The sequence below is a fragment of the Pimephales promelas genome, chromosome 13, assembly GCF_988280905.1.
Source record: "Pimephales promelas chromosome 13, fPimPro1.hap1.1, whole genome shotgun sequence".
Lineage (NCBI taxonomy): Eukaryota > Metazoa > Chordata > Actinopteri > Cypriniformes > Leuciscidae > Pimephales > Pimephales promelas.
Window position 1 is genome coordinate 8212331 of NC_142781.1, and position 13380 is coordinate 8225710.

Genomic DNA, 13380 nt, shown 5'->3' on the forward strand with positions numbered 1-13380 from the left:
TTCGAAAAAAGCGGAGGGTTACAGGAGGAGAACATGATCAGGCTGTCATCATCGTTACAACTGCAAGCAACAAACGGAGGAGTTTGGGCAGGACAGCTTTTTCACTGTCCTTTTGTGCCTCGACAAGAGTTTTCTGCCACAGAGACTTTGTTAACATAAATGCAACTTTATCACGGACTGTTCGGTTGACGTCTTTCGAAGCTTTTTAAACTTTATTTCTCTTGAATTGGTAAGTGCTTGCACGAGCTATACCTAAGTTACCTTCTTAAACTGTATTTCAAGGTTAAAGATTTGAGTTTGATCGTGTTTTCATTTGGTAAAAGTGTCAAACTGAAGTTATCTACCTCCTCTGGGGGTTTTCGGGAGGAATGTACTTTTTTTTTTTTGGCATTATTCAGAAGCAAATTGCAAAAGTTGAAAGTGTGCGTTAAATGCCATATGTTCGTTATCCGTAAGCGACAGTGGATGGCAGTTCTGAGAATAAATATTTGCGTATTATTATTACGCTACATATTTTATTATTTTACATCACCTCTTAGATTTAACCTTTGATGGGAACCTGGGATGAAGCTCTGAAAAGGGAGTTGAAAATAAGGCGATTTTAAAATCTTTTTTTTCTCTCTCTCTCTCCAAAATGCAGCTCTCTCAAACAAGAGTAACTTAGCCGGATCAATAGTCTGATACCATTTTGAACATTTTAAACAAAAGAAACTTTCCTCCCTAGCAGAAACCTCGAAAGTAGAAAGACCTCTGATCTGAAGACTGGTCACAGCACATCTATCAGTCTATGAAACAAGATAACAGTTGTTTCACAAGTTTCTACAAGGAAGAAGAAATTAGTATGTAGTGCTCAGCAGGAATACTTTCAGTTGAACAATACAAAGATATATTTCAGCCAGAGAATTGTGAAAGAGGCAGGATTTGTGACTCAATCTCTGAGGAATGTTCTCCGTTAGGACATCTTTACAAATAGAAATTAAAGCCTGTTTGTGCATCATGTCATTTCAGGGTTTGTAAGTTTCATCATGTGTATGTGTGGAAAATGCAAAAAACCTTCTTGAACTTCCATTTGAACTTTTTCCACCTAGAAATTTGCACATTCACTGGCTGCATGTCTAAGGCTACACACATTGATTTGAATACGTGTTTTCGTTTCAAAATACTGTCCATCCACACTAGCATTTTCAATGGCTTTCTAAAAGTTTCTCATCCACACTGAAACGTGGGAAAACGCTAAACTTTAGTGCGCATGTGTCTCACCTCATAAAACTCATAAAGTTCCCATGCTATTCTTCTGGCAGGATCTTTTTATTTAGCAAAATATCTCATCTTGCACTGATTCATTCATAGTGCGCTCAATTACCATTACATTTTTTGGTCTAAAACCCAGATGCCGTCATGTTTTGCCGCAGGACATATGAATTGTAGAAATGTGTTTTGAAGAGTGTTCAAACTAAGTAACATAACATGCACAATACCGGTATAAACAGAAATCTGTCGGTACACCACACTATGTGTCACATGACAAAACAACGTCGTTTACAAATACCTCCAATTTCACAGTCTACACATCTTGAAAATGTCATTTTCAGATTTATCCACTTGGGATAAAATTTTCAAAAAGCCGGACAAAAATGCCCTCTCAGTGTGGATGTAAGGACAAAACGGAGATAAACGATGCGGTTAAAAATGAAAACTTAGTGTGTTGTGGACAAGGCCTAAAAGGTGAGCTGGCTGTCCAGTTGGCATGTTTGGACATCTTTAGTCAGATGTTTAACTTGTGGCAGGAAGTCTGATTTTCATTGCAGCTTTTTCTGGTGAAGATCTGCCCGCTTGACAGGAAGAGAGCATCTGTCTGATATGTAAAGCACCAACCACAGTTTTCTTTGATTGCATGATCAGTTCAATGGAGTTTATCTGGTGATCAGTGATCAGATTCTATCCAGCACTTGTTGTTTCCTTGTGTTCAAGATCAGGTGATACCGAGTATGTCTGAAACCTCTTACACAAAGATATTTTGGAAGATTTCTCGAAAAGTGGTTCGGTAACTGTTCTGGAATTGCTGACTTTTGTTCATTCACACTGCCTGAACCTTTCCTTAATCGTGATGTGTACTTGTCAAGGAGCTGTGCTCTTTCATCACACACCTCAAAATCTTCAGGAATAAATGTCCAGTCTGAATGTAACTCTAGCTCCCGAATCCTGTCTAGTTTGTCAGCTGATTCGGTTTTGGCACTAACAGGTTGGGGAAGTGTTTGTTAATGTGTCCCATGTGAGAGTGCGTTAAACCTGTGAGAGAATTGTGGACTCACCCAGTTCCTTTCCCAATCATGCCTGTGGCCGACTGTGTGCCAGGCGGCCTCTTTCATTTCCTGATCCTTGACAGATAAGGAAGGAACACACTGTTTAAAAAATGCACTGGTCTCCAGTTCGTAGGCAAATCCTTGCTTAAAGAATCAAAGGTCTTTGATGTTGTTTTCTGAAGTTACTTACCACCTTCCAGACGACTTCCAGTCAGAGTAGAAGATAATGATAATGGTTAGAAGAAATAGGTCAGTGGTCTAAGATCCAGCACTGGTTCCTTTTATCACCACAGTTTGTCTTTTTTTTCACCAGGGCAACTTGATGTTGCTAAACAAACTCAGTTCATTGACTAATATTTGCCTTAGCCTTATGTTGGAGACTTGTTATTTGACTGTTAAATCTGCTGTCCTTTGAAATACACTATCAGTCAAGGTTTAGACATACCTATTTATTCATTACTATTCCTATTTTTCTCCTATTTACAATAAGAGTAAAATCATCAAAACTATGAAATAACACCAATGGATGTTTGGTAATTATGTAGTGGAAAAAACATGTTTGTTTATTTACCAAAGGAGCTCCCATATGTGCTGGGCACATGACTTTTTTACACTAACTACTCATTTTAAGCATTTACAGTAGGTGTACACTTTCATTTCAAAAGGTCTTGGTCAAGGAAGGCCAAATCTAGTGGTTGACAAATGGTTTATATGTGTTTGTATTGGCTGTGCGAGTTTTTCTGAGCTATGAATGAAACCATAAAACACAATCAGCGGAAGTGCAAACAATAGGATAGTGTTGGTAACCCTTCCATTCCTGTGGATTAATTGTTAAAGGGCTCTATAATGCTGCACCTGAACCACAGAGCGCTGTTTGGACAGCTTGGAGCAGATGTTCCTAACTTCATTGAAAGGAATTTCACAATACTTTAACATCCCTTGTGCTAATTCTTCTTACAAAATTCTTTCACAAAAATTATTCTAAAGAAATGTTCATTTAAAGGAGTAGTTCACTTTAAAAAAAAAAAACTTTTGCTGATAATTTACTCACCCCCATGTCATCCAAGATATCCATGTCATTTTTTCTCCAGTCGAAAAGAAATTAAAGTTTTTGATGAAAACATTCCGGGATTTTTCTCCATATAATGAACTTTACGGGTAACCAAATGATTCAAGGTCCAAAAGACACTTTCAGTACAAACTGCAAACTGTTCAAAGGGCGATGAATAAGGGTCTTATCAAGTGAAACGATCGCTCAAAAAAAAGTTTGTTTTATAAGCACAAATGGTCGCCTTGCTCTGTTCTGTGATGCATGTTCATGACTCTCCTGTTCGAACTTGTTCCTCAAAATGAACAAATCTTTTTTCGTGTCTTTGGGTTCATTCAACAAACGAAATGAACGAATTGCCTCGGAAAAAGATGCGTTCATTTTGAAAAACGAGTTCGAGTGCATTATATGGAGAAAACCCATCCATCTTCTTCCGCTCATCTGGGGCCGGGTCGCGGGGGCAGCAGTCTAAGCAGAGACACCCAGACTTCCCTCTCCCTAGACACTTCCTCCAGCTCATCTGCTCTCCGCCCAGTGGGACGTGCCCGGAACACCTCCCCAGGAAGGCGTCCAAGAGGCATCCGGAACAGATGCCCAAGCCACCTCAGCTGACCCCTCTCGATGTGGAGGAGCAGCGGCTCTATTCTGAGCTCCTCCCGAGTGACCGAGCTTCTCACCCTATCTCTAAGGGATCGCCCAGCCACTCTGCGGAAAAAGCTAATTTCGGCCGCCTGTATCCGGGATCTTGTCCTTTCGGTCATGACCCAAAGCTTATAACTATAGGTGAGAGTAGGAACGTAGATTGACCGGTAAATCGAGAGCTTTGCCTTATGGCTCAGCTCCTTCTTCACCACAACAGACCGGTACATCTGTCAATCTCCCGTTCCATCCTTCCCTCACTCGTGAACAAAACCCCAAGATACTTAAACTCCTCCACTTGAGGAAGGGTCTCTCCACCAACCTGAAGTGGGCAAGCCACCCTTTTCCGGCTGAGGACCATGGCCTCGGATTTGGAGGTGCTGATTTTCATCCCAGCCGCTTCACACTCGGCTGCAAACCGTCCCAGTGCATGCTGAAGGTCCTGGTATGAAGGGGCCAACACAACAACATCATCCGCAAAGAGCAGAGACGAAATTGTGTAGTCCCCAAACCTGACACCCTCCGGCCCCTGGCTGCGCCTAGAAATTCTGTCCATAAAAATTATGAACAGAACCGGCGACAAAGGGCAGCCCTGCCGGAGTCCAACATGCACCGGGAAGAAGTCTGACTTACTACCGGCAATGTGAACCAAGCTCCTGCTTCGGTCATACAGGGACCGGACAGCCCTTAGCAAAGGACCCCGAACCCCATATTCCCGGAGCACCCTCCACAGGCTGCCTCGGGGGACACAGTCGAATGCCTTCTCCAAATCCACAAAACACATGTGGACTGGTTGGGCAAACTCCCATGAACCCTCCAGCACCCTGTAGAGAGTATAGAGGTGGTCCAGTGTTCCACGGCCTTGACGAAAACCGCACTGTTACTCCTGAATCCGAGGTTCCACTACCGGCCGTATTCTCCTCTCCAGTACCCTGGCATAGACTTTCCCAGGGAGGCTGAGAAGTGTGATCCCCCTATAGTTGGAACACACCCTCCGGTCCCCCTTCTTAAAAAGAGGAACCACCACCCCGGTCTGCCATATCAGAGGCACTGTCCCCGACCGCCACGCGGTGCTGCAGAGGCGTGTCAACCAAGACAGCCCCACAACATCCAGAGACTTGAGGTATTCGGGGCGGATCTCATCCACCCCCGGTGCCTTGCCACCGAGGAGTTTCTAGACTACCTCGGTGACCTCAGCTAGGGTGATGTACGAGTCCACCCCTGAGCCCTCAGCCTCTGCTTCCTCAATGGAAGACGTGACGGCGGGATTGAGGAGGTCCTCGAAGTATTCCTTTCACCGTCGCCTTGCTTTTGGCTTGCTTTGAGCTTGCTCAGTTGGGGTTATTTAGTGTTTAGCAATGTTGTTGATCTGTGTTGTGTTACTTTCATGTTATCAGTGTGAAGCTGCTTTGATACAATCTGTATTGTGAAAAGCGCTATATAAATAAATGTGACTTGACTTGACTTGACCGTCCGACGACATCCCCAGTCAAGGTCAACAGCCGCCCACCCCTACTGTAAACAGCATTAGTAGGGGACTGTTTCCCTCTCCTGAGGCGCCGGACAGTTTGCCAGAATCTCTTCGAGGCCAGCCGATAGTCCTTCTCCATGGCCTCACCGAACTCCTCCCACGAATTGCCTCGGAAAAAGATTCGTTCATTTTGAAAAACGAGTTCGAGTGCATTATATGGAGAAAACCCTGTTTAAACAAAGACAAGTTTTGCACGGTACATCCGTAAACCCTGGGTTAAAGGATTAGTTCACTGAAGTATTAAAGAGCTCCTATCAATACATTTGAAATGTTCCTATTTTTATTTTGGGAGTTCCCAAAAACAGTTTAACGTGCATGCAAGGATAAAAAAACACTTTATTTGTCTTAATATGCATTTATTTTTACCTGATTTGCTCAACGACTCCCAAATGATTCGTTCGACGATTCATTTTCCCAAACACCTCCTTTGAGTCATGCGAATCTGCGGCAATTGGTCAAATGACCCAGTCAGTTGTGATTGGTAAACCGTAGGCAGAGATTGTCGGAAACGGAACGCCCATCACCATTAATGGATTACTGCTTGTCAAGTGTTGAAAACTGTCTATGGTTGAAAATTGTATGCAATGTATGAACTAACGTGTCAGAAAAAGTGCACTTTCCACACGGTCCCTTACTCGCGTCTCCGTCAAGAGTGAGCTTTCCCGGCGAAACTCGCATTGCGGCGGCTTTAGAGGGGCAGTGCTTATTATATAGAGCTAAGTCGTTTAGGAGATAATTGCCATTTTTTCAGTGAATGTCTGGGGAATATCAAAAACAAAACTAACTTTACCCCGCTTAGAAGCTGCGCGGAGTGTATACAACACACACAACAAAATATAACTAGGTTATATTTTGCATGCTACAGAACACATAACAGCAAGCATTATTAATAATACTTACAGATTGTGATTCGGAGGAGGATGAACATGATCCATAACTATACACTGGATACTGAGCCCTCCTTCAGGAACAACCGGCTTGCGAATCCACATTTGAATTCATTTATGTTTTTGAATGATTCACATTAAAATAATGAGAAACCAAGGTTCGGGCTGTACTGTTGTGGTATCGTTGCAAATATGAACTCTAACCACTGATTTTTCACATGCTCATCCCTGGGCAATGAAAACAAGTGGCTGAACTATCTTTGCACAGTAGAACACAGCGTCTTCTCGACATGATGCGATTCAGCTGAAATATGTGTGTTCTAGACTTCAAGTTTACACTCCCGTCTGCGCGCGCAGTTGTTGGGAGCGGCCAATGAGCTAATGTTTTGTATCTACATCACTACGAAACAGCTAATGACTCGTTTCAAAAACAATTCATTTCATAGACTCAGAGTCGACTCTCACTTTTGAAAGACAATAACTTTATATACGGTGCACTTTCAGATATAAGTCTTTCCAGGATGTTTTCACTCCCTTAGAGCTATATTCCACACTACATGAACAGTCATTTTCAAAAATCCATGATAGGTGCTCTTTAAAATTTCCTGATAATTTTTTACTCACCCCACGTCATCCAAGATATTAATGTCTTTCTTTGTTCAGTTGAAAAGAAATTACATTTTTGAAGAAAACATTACGAGATTTTTCTCCATATAGTGGACCTCAATGATTATCAACGGGTTGAAGGTCCAAATTGCAGTTTCAATGTTGCTTCAAAAGGCTCTACACGATCTTCAAACTTCAAAATCGTCCACCATCATTGTTTTAACTTTTATTTGTTTTTGTAAGCGGCGTTTGACTTTTGCGTTTGCACGTTCACTTTGTAAACACTAGGTCGGTACTTCCGCCTACGTCACGCTTGACCTTTCAACATCATTACGTAATGTGTGGCGCATCACAGCTAGTGCAAGACAAGCATTTCTGGTTAAAAGGTATATAAATGTTTTTTTTTTTGTTTTTTTTTGTTGTAAAATGACCGATGGTTTGGCTAGATAAGACCATCATTCCTCGGCTGGGATCGAGTATTTGAAGCTGCATTCAAACGATAATTTGGATGCAAATAAGAACATTCAAGGATTATTTCACTTCAATTAAAATTTCCTGATAATTTACTCACCCCCATGTCATCCAAGATGTCCATGTCTTTCTTTCTTCAGTCGATGAAAACATTTCAGGATTTTTCTCCATATAATGGACTTCATTGGGAACCAAACTGTTCAAGGTCCAAAAGACAGTTTCAGTGCAAACTGTTCAAAGGGCTTTAAACGATTCCAGAAGATGAATAAGGGTCTTATCAAGGGAAATGATCGCTCATTTAAAAAAAAAAAACGTTTAAGTTTTATAAGCTCAAATGGTAGCCTTGCTCTGCTCTGTGATGCGCGTTTGTGACTCTCCTGTTCGAACTCGTTCATCAAAATGAAAAGATCTTTTCCCGACTAAATTCGTTCGTTGAATGAACCAAATGACGCGAAAAAAGATTTGTTCATTTTGATAAATGAGTTTGAACAGGAGAGTCACGAACACGCATCACAGAACAGAGCGAGGCGACCATTTGAGCTTATAAAACTTAAATTTTTTTTTTTTTTTGTTAACCTTTTACCATATATCTTGTCTTGGATTATCGCAATAATATCATATCGAGTTGAGTATTGTGATATGTATCGAATTGTGACTTGAATTGTATATCAAGAGCAGGGTTTGTGTGCATTTTGTTTTGTGATTTCACTGGAACGGATAGTCTCTGCTACAGGGTTTAAAGGGATAGTTCACCCAAAAATGTATATTCTGTCATTATTTAAGTTGTTCCAAACCTGTAAGATTTTTTTTCTGCTAAACACAAAAGATATTTTGAAGAATATGGGTAACCAAACAACAACACTGTTGCGCCACTGATAACAGCTGCAAAGAGCACTCGACATGATTTCAAAAACAACACATCTTTTATTTAACCCTCAGGTGCTCTTCGTTTCGGAGTCACACTTGTTATCTTCCTGGTCAAAAGTGACCGGACACCTAAAAATGAAACTTTCTCCATCCCAGTAAAACCAATGAAATTTATTTTTGTTCTATAATATTTATTCTTTTTAATTTAGTATTTTGAGACAATTTAATTGAATTTATTCATATTTATGCAATATTTATTGTTTATTTTTGCCATGGAAATATATATATATATTTTTCTATATATATTATTTTTTTCAGAAAAATATGAATGCAGTATTTCTATTTTAGTTTAATATAGAGTCTAGGCCTTCAGAAAAAAATTTTTTTTAAGAAAATTAGCACCATCTGGTTACAGTATAGAGAAAAAGCGTAGAATCATGGTGTAACCAATAGATGACATGTACAGCTCTCTATGGAGAGGCATGTGAATCCCCCAGCTGTTTATGAACACATTTTTGTTGTTGTTGTTGTTGGTGGATTTGAATATATAGTTGAAACAATCTCAAAAACTATAAAAAAAATTTGACAAACAAAAATTCACTTTTTTTTCTTTTTTTTTTTACAATTTCCCATTAATTTCCTATGGCGGTCATTTTTGACCAAAGACCACAAGTGTGACTATTTTTTTAAGACAGATCATGACCTCAATTTTTTTGTGTGTGTTTATATACATAATGCCATAAAAGTCACCAAGTTTCGTAACATTGCGATGAAGCTGTGATTTTTAAAAATTTAAAACATACTTTTTGTAATCAAAATGTTTGGGTGTGTATGTGTATAAAAGTGTGTTTGTGTGTGTGTTGGTGGGTGTGTCTGTTTTGCACTCTAGATGTTGTAGAGTGTCATCCCTTTCTTGCGGTGTACTTTTTTTTTTAGAATTGTGGCCGATTTGTAGATTGTACATACAACAATTCAGAGAATTTCTTTTTTGTCAATTTCTCGTTCATTTCCTATGGGTCGGTCATTTTTGACAGAAGACCAAAAGTGTGACTCATTTTTTTTACAACCACTTAAATTGCTCGAATCATGACCTAAATTTTTTTTTTGAGTTCACAATCACATACCCAATGCCATAAAAGTCACCAAGTTTCGTAATTTTCTGAAGAAGCTGTGATTTTTAAATATTCAAAACAGATTTCTTTAATCACAATTTATTGGTGTTTTGTGTATAAAAGTGTGTGTGTGTGTGTGTGTGTGTGTGTGTGTGTAGGGGTGGGTATGTCTGTTTTGCACTCTTGATGTTTTAGAGTGTCACCCCTTCAATGCTGAGCACTTTTTTTCTGCATCGTGGCCGATTTGTAGATTGTAAAAATTCTCAATTTTTTTTCAATTTCCCATTCATTTCCTATGGTCGGTCATTTTTGACCGAAGAGCACAAGTGTGACAATTTTTTTTTTACGACCACTTAGCCTGCTCGGATCATGACCTCAATTTTTTTTGTGTGTGTTCATATACCCAATGCCATAAAAGTCACCAAGATTCATAACATTCCGATGAAGCTGAAGCTGTCTTTTTAAAATTTCAAAACAGAAAATTTTTCGGTCAGAAATGACCGAAGAGCACCAGAGGGTTAACACAAACGAAAGTTGCATTGAAGACTTGGAAGTAAACGCCCACTGCTGTGAGTGGAGAACAGTTTTGCATATTACAATGAGTTTAACTCACCTGTCGGTGCACGTGGGGGAAAACGTCCAATGTTGTAAAATGGCAACCGGATTTGCCCGTACATGTTCGACCCGCAGAGTGTGTTGCACCATTCCTGTCAGATCCAATATAGACGGCACAGCACCGTTCTTTAATCTTAATCAGTCTGCAAATCCAGTCTTGTTTACAAAACAACCCTCAGTGAAATGAAGCGAACAGACGACGTTTTACCCTCATCAGCTGGAACGTCATTAAAAATAAAGTTTATCCATGCAGTCCTATTGGAATCCACAGGAAGCTTATGCAGCGACTGTCTTCCACAACCAGGCACTGCACAATATTTTGTATTGCTCGGTAGCTCGATCTGGTTTGTCATCACGAGGTAGGCCTATGTTATTTAGCTATGCGTGTAATGCGCGAGTCGGTGGGCAGGGCTGAACCGGCCGTGTTGAAGTAGGCGTTGATCTTCTTCTGCGGGGGTGGGGTTTTATCCTCTTTGACGTCATAGTTCCCCACTTTTAAAAACGAGTCGTTTGCAGAGGCTGGTGTCAATAAAAGCTTTTATTGGACTAACAAGGACGTTTTCAGCTCTGAAACTTACAGGATATTCTTATAATATGATGACCTCTTAGATGTCAAGGAAAATTTTATTTTTGATTTTTATAATTTCTTAGTTCATCACCCGTTTAAATAGATGAAATAAAGTCTGCTGTGAACACAAGCTCAAGACACTTTCACATTTTATTCTACGACATAAAATACATCAGTATCACCCCACTCATGATTTTTTTGAGCTGTTACTTGTCTTGAAAAAGCCGGTTGCAAACAAGTGAGAGGCGGTCCAGGAGATTAAACGCCTTCGCTCCGAAAAGGTAAATTTTGTAATTGTGCTCTTTTTAAACTATTCTAATATAAAAATGCTGGGTAAATGTTTTTAGATAAAAACTGAAAGAGTTTGATGGTGACTTGAGTTCGTGTGACCGTGGTGTAGTTCGGTAATGGTCTACCTTTAGTTTTTTACTTCTGGTGACTTTATATAGGCTTCAAAATTCATAAAAGTTGTGTTCATATGTGATAATTATCTTAATGGACAAATCCTGCAAGTATCATAAACTTTTGTTGATCACAGAGCTTGTTTTTTTCTATGGGAAAATCCTATTGGGTTTTTGTTAAGGGAACCAGTGTGCTGCGAACTGCGGTTGGCCTACAAATGACGTCACCCCTGCACGACTCTATATCGACCCTGGCAAAAAGTGGTGGGAACATTTCCCACCCGTCCCATCCTCAAATTACGCCTATGACAGCATCCAAACAGACGTTAGAATCCATCATGGTTTGCTCAGGAAAAAGGTGGATATCAGAAGTTTGGAACTACCAATTTATAAATTGCTACAAAGTAATGGAAAGCCCCCACTGCACATTTTGGATACCCAGTTCAGGTCTTGCAGTGTGTAATGACCTGAGGACTGGAATCAGGTGTGAAGGAGACATTAGTGGGAAGTTTGGGCATGACTAATGCGTCAGCTTTCTTGGAAGCATTTATAATGGCTGTGTGTAAACATGCTGAGAGATGTCTATCTGTGCTTATTTTAGATTTCTGTGTCTTATTTATCCTGTGACAATTACTTCCTCTATTAGTTACCAACCTTCACTGGACAGAATCCCTTGGAAGCTTTAACACACTCCTGTTATGCTTTCCGCTATAAATCTAGTATATTTGTGAACTCTCTACATGATGGCACACAATAAGGAACTGTATGTGTAAATATCATGTAGCCAACACTCTCAGAAAAATGGTACAAAAGTTGTCTCTGGGGCAGAACCCTTTCAAAGACTCTATATGTATATTTAGTTACTAAAATGGTCCCTTTGGGGCTAAATAAGGGATAAATGTTCCTTCCCGGTGACGGCTTTTGCATCTTTTTTCTGAGAGTGTAGAAATGGGGTCATATCACATACAGATATTACAGGTCATTTAATTTTCCCTGACGTCCACTTAAAGTTTGGCATCCGGTGTGATTTACCGGTACTTGATCATACTTGTAGAATTAAACCATTCATTTTTGCTGCTTCAGGTCTAGTGGTTCTCAAAGCTGATCCTGGAGGTCCACCAATACACATTTTGGATATTTGTCTGGTCCTGTGGCCTAGCATATAGCATGAGGCCACAGGACCAGAGGCAGCTGTTAGATTAAAACAGAAATAATGGCACATATTCTCAAATATACAGTTTGTGCAATAGGTGCAAAGAAAGTTTTTCCTTGTAGTTATTTTGTTTAACATGTAGCAATTTATAATAAGGTTTCTTTTGTTAACATTACTTAACCACATTAGCTGACACGAACTAAAGCTAAGCAACACTTCTACAGCATTTATTAATCACAATGGTAATTATTTCAACATTTACTAATTTATTATTAAAATCAATAGTTGTATCTGTTAACAGTTCATGCACTGTGAACTAACTTGAACAGACATTGAACAATTGTATTTTTTATTAACTTACACTAACAAAGGTATATATAAATGCTTTAAAAAATTTACTCCTCAAAGTAAGTTAAGGTTAACTAATGAATTAACTAATCCTAGTAAATGAAAGCTTGTTGTAAAGTGTTACCATTTAACAAAACCAAGGAAAATTATTTTCAAGCTTGTTATAGTATCTCATAGTTCAAAGAATATCTGGGGTCAAAGGAGGGACAGCATGTGATCGAATTCAGTACATTCTCTGCATTCTATCACAGTATGTCGACTGCATGATTAATTTGCATCCTTTTGGAAATGTAACCATTATATTGCAAAGAAAGAAAGAAATTACAATACCTCTGACTACTTTCACACATTATTAGTTCTTTACAGAATAGTGTCTGTCCTACTTTGTCTGACTGCGGGGGCGGACTGGCCATCTGGGGCACCGGGACTTTTCCGAGTGGACCGCTGGCCAATGTGGGCCGGCCCACCCGGTACACAAATATATAAAAAAAATTCGAAAATTATAATATTACATCTTTTTTCTACACAAATGGATAAGAGAGTCGTTCACGCGGGCGCAGCCGACAAAGAGCGTCTTTTGTGTGCATGTGAGTGTTTTGCCCTCCCTCACTGTTTTAATTAGTTTGGTCTACTCCATTGCGTATCTTGAAACACGCCCCCTTTCGCGTCTAGTTTATGGATAAAATGGGGAAGAAAAGAAAAGGTGGAGCTGAGTTGTTCCGAGCATTAAAACTAAAAATGAAAACAATCCAATTATTGTTTTCTTCCAAAAACGAGTTCCTTGTTTTGTTTTAAAACTTTCACTTAATAATTGCTTTATTTAAGATTTTG

General features: G+C 39.7%; 1 protein-coding gene across 1 annotated transcript in view; it reads left to right on the plus strand.

The window, feature by feature from the left end:
- The window catches only part of plekhg3 (pleckstrin homology and RhoGEF domain containing G3), a 97954-nt gene continuing 84574 nt past the window's right edge, over positions 1-13380 (plus strand). Inside the window, exon 1 of the mRNA XM_039667128.2 lies at positions 1-229. The gene's annotated coding sequence lies outside the window, so the exon portion shown is untranslated. The remainder of the gene's footprint in view (positions 230-13380) is intronic.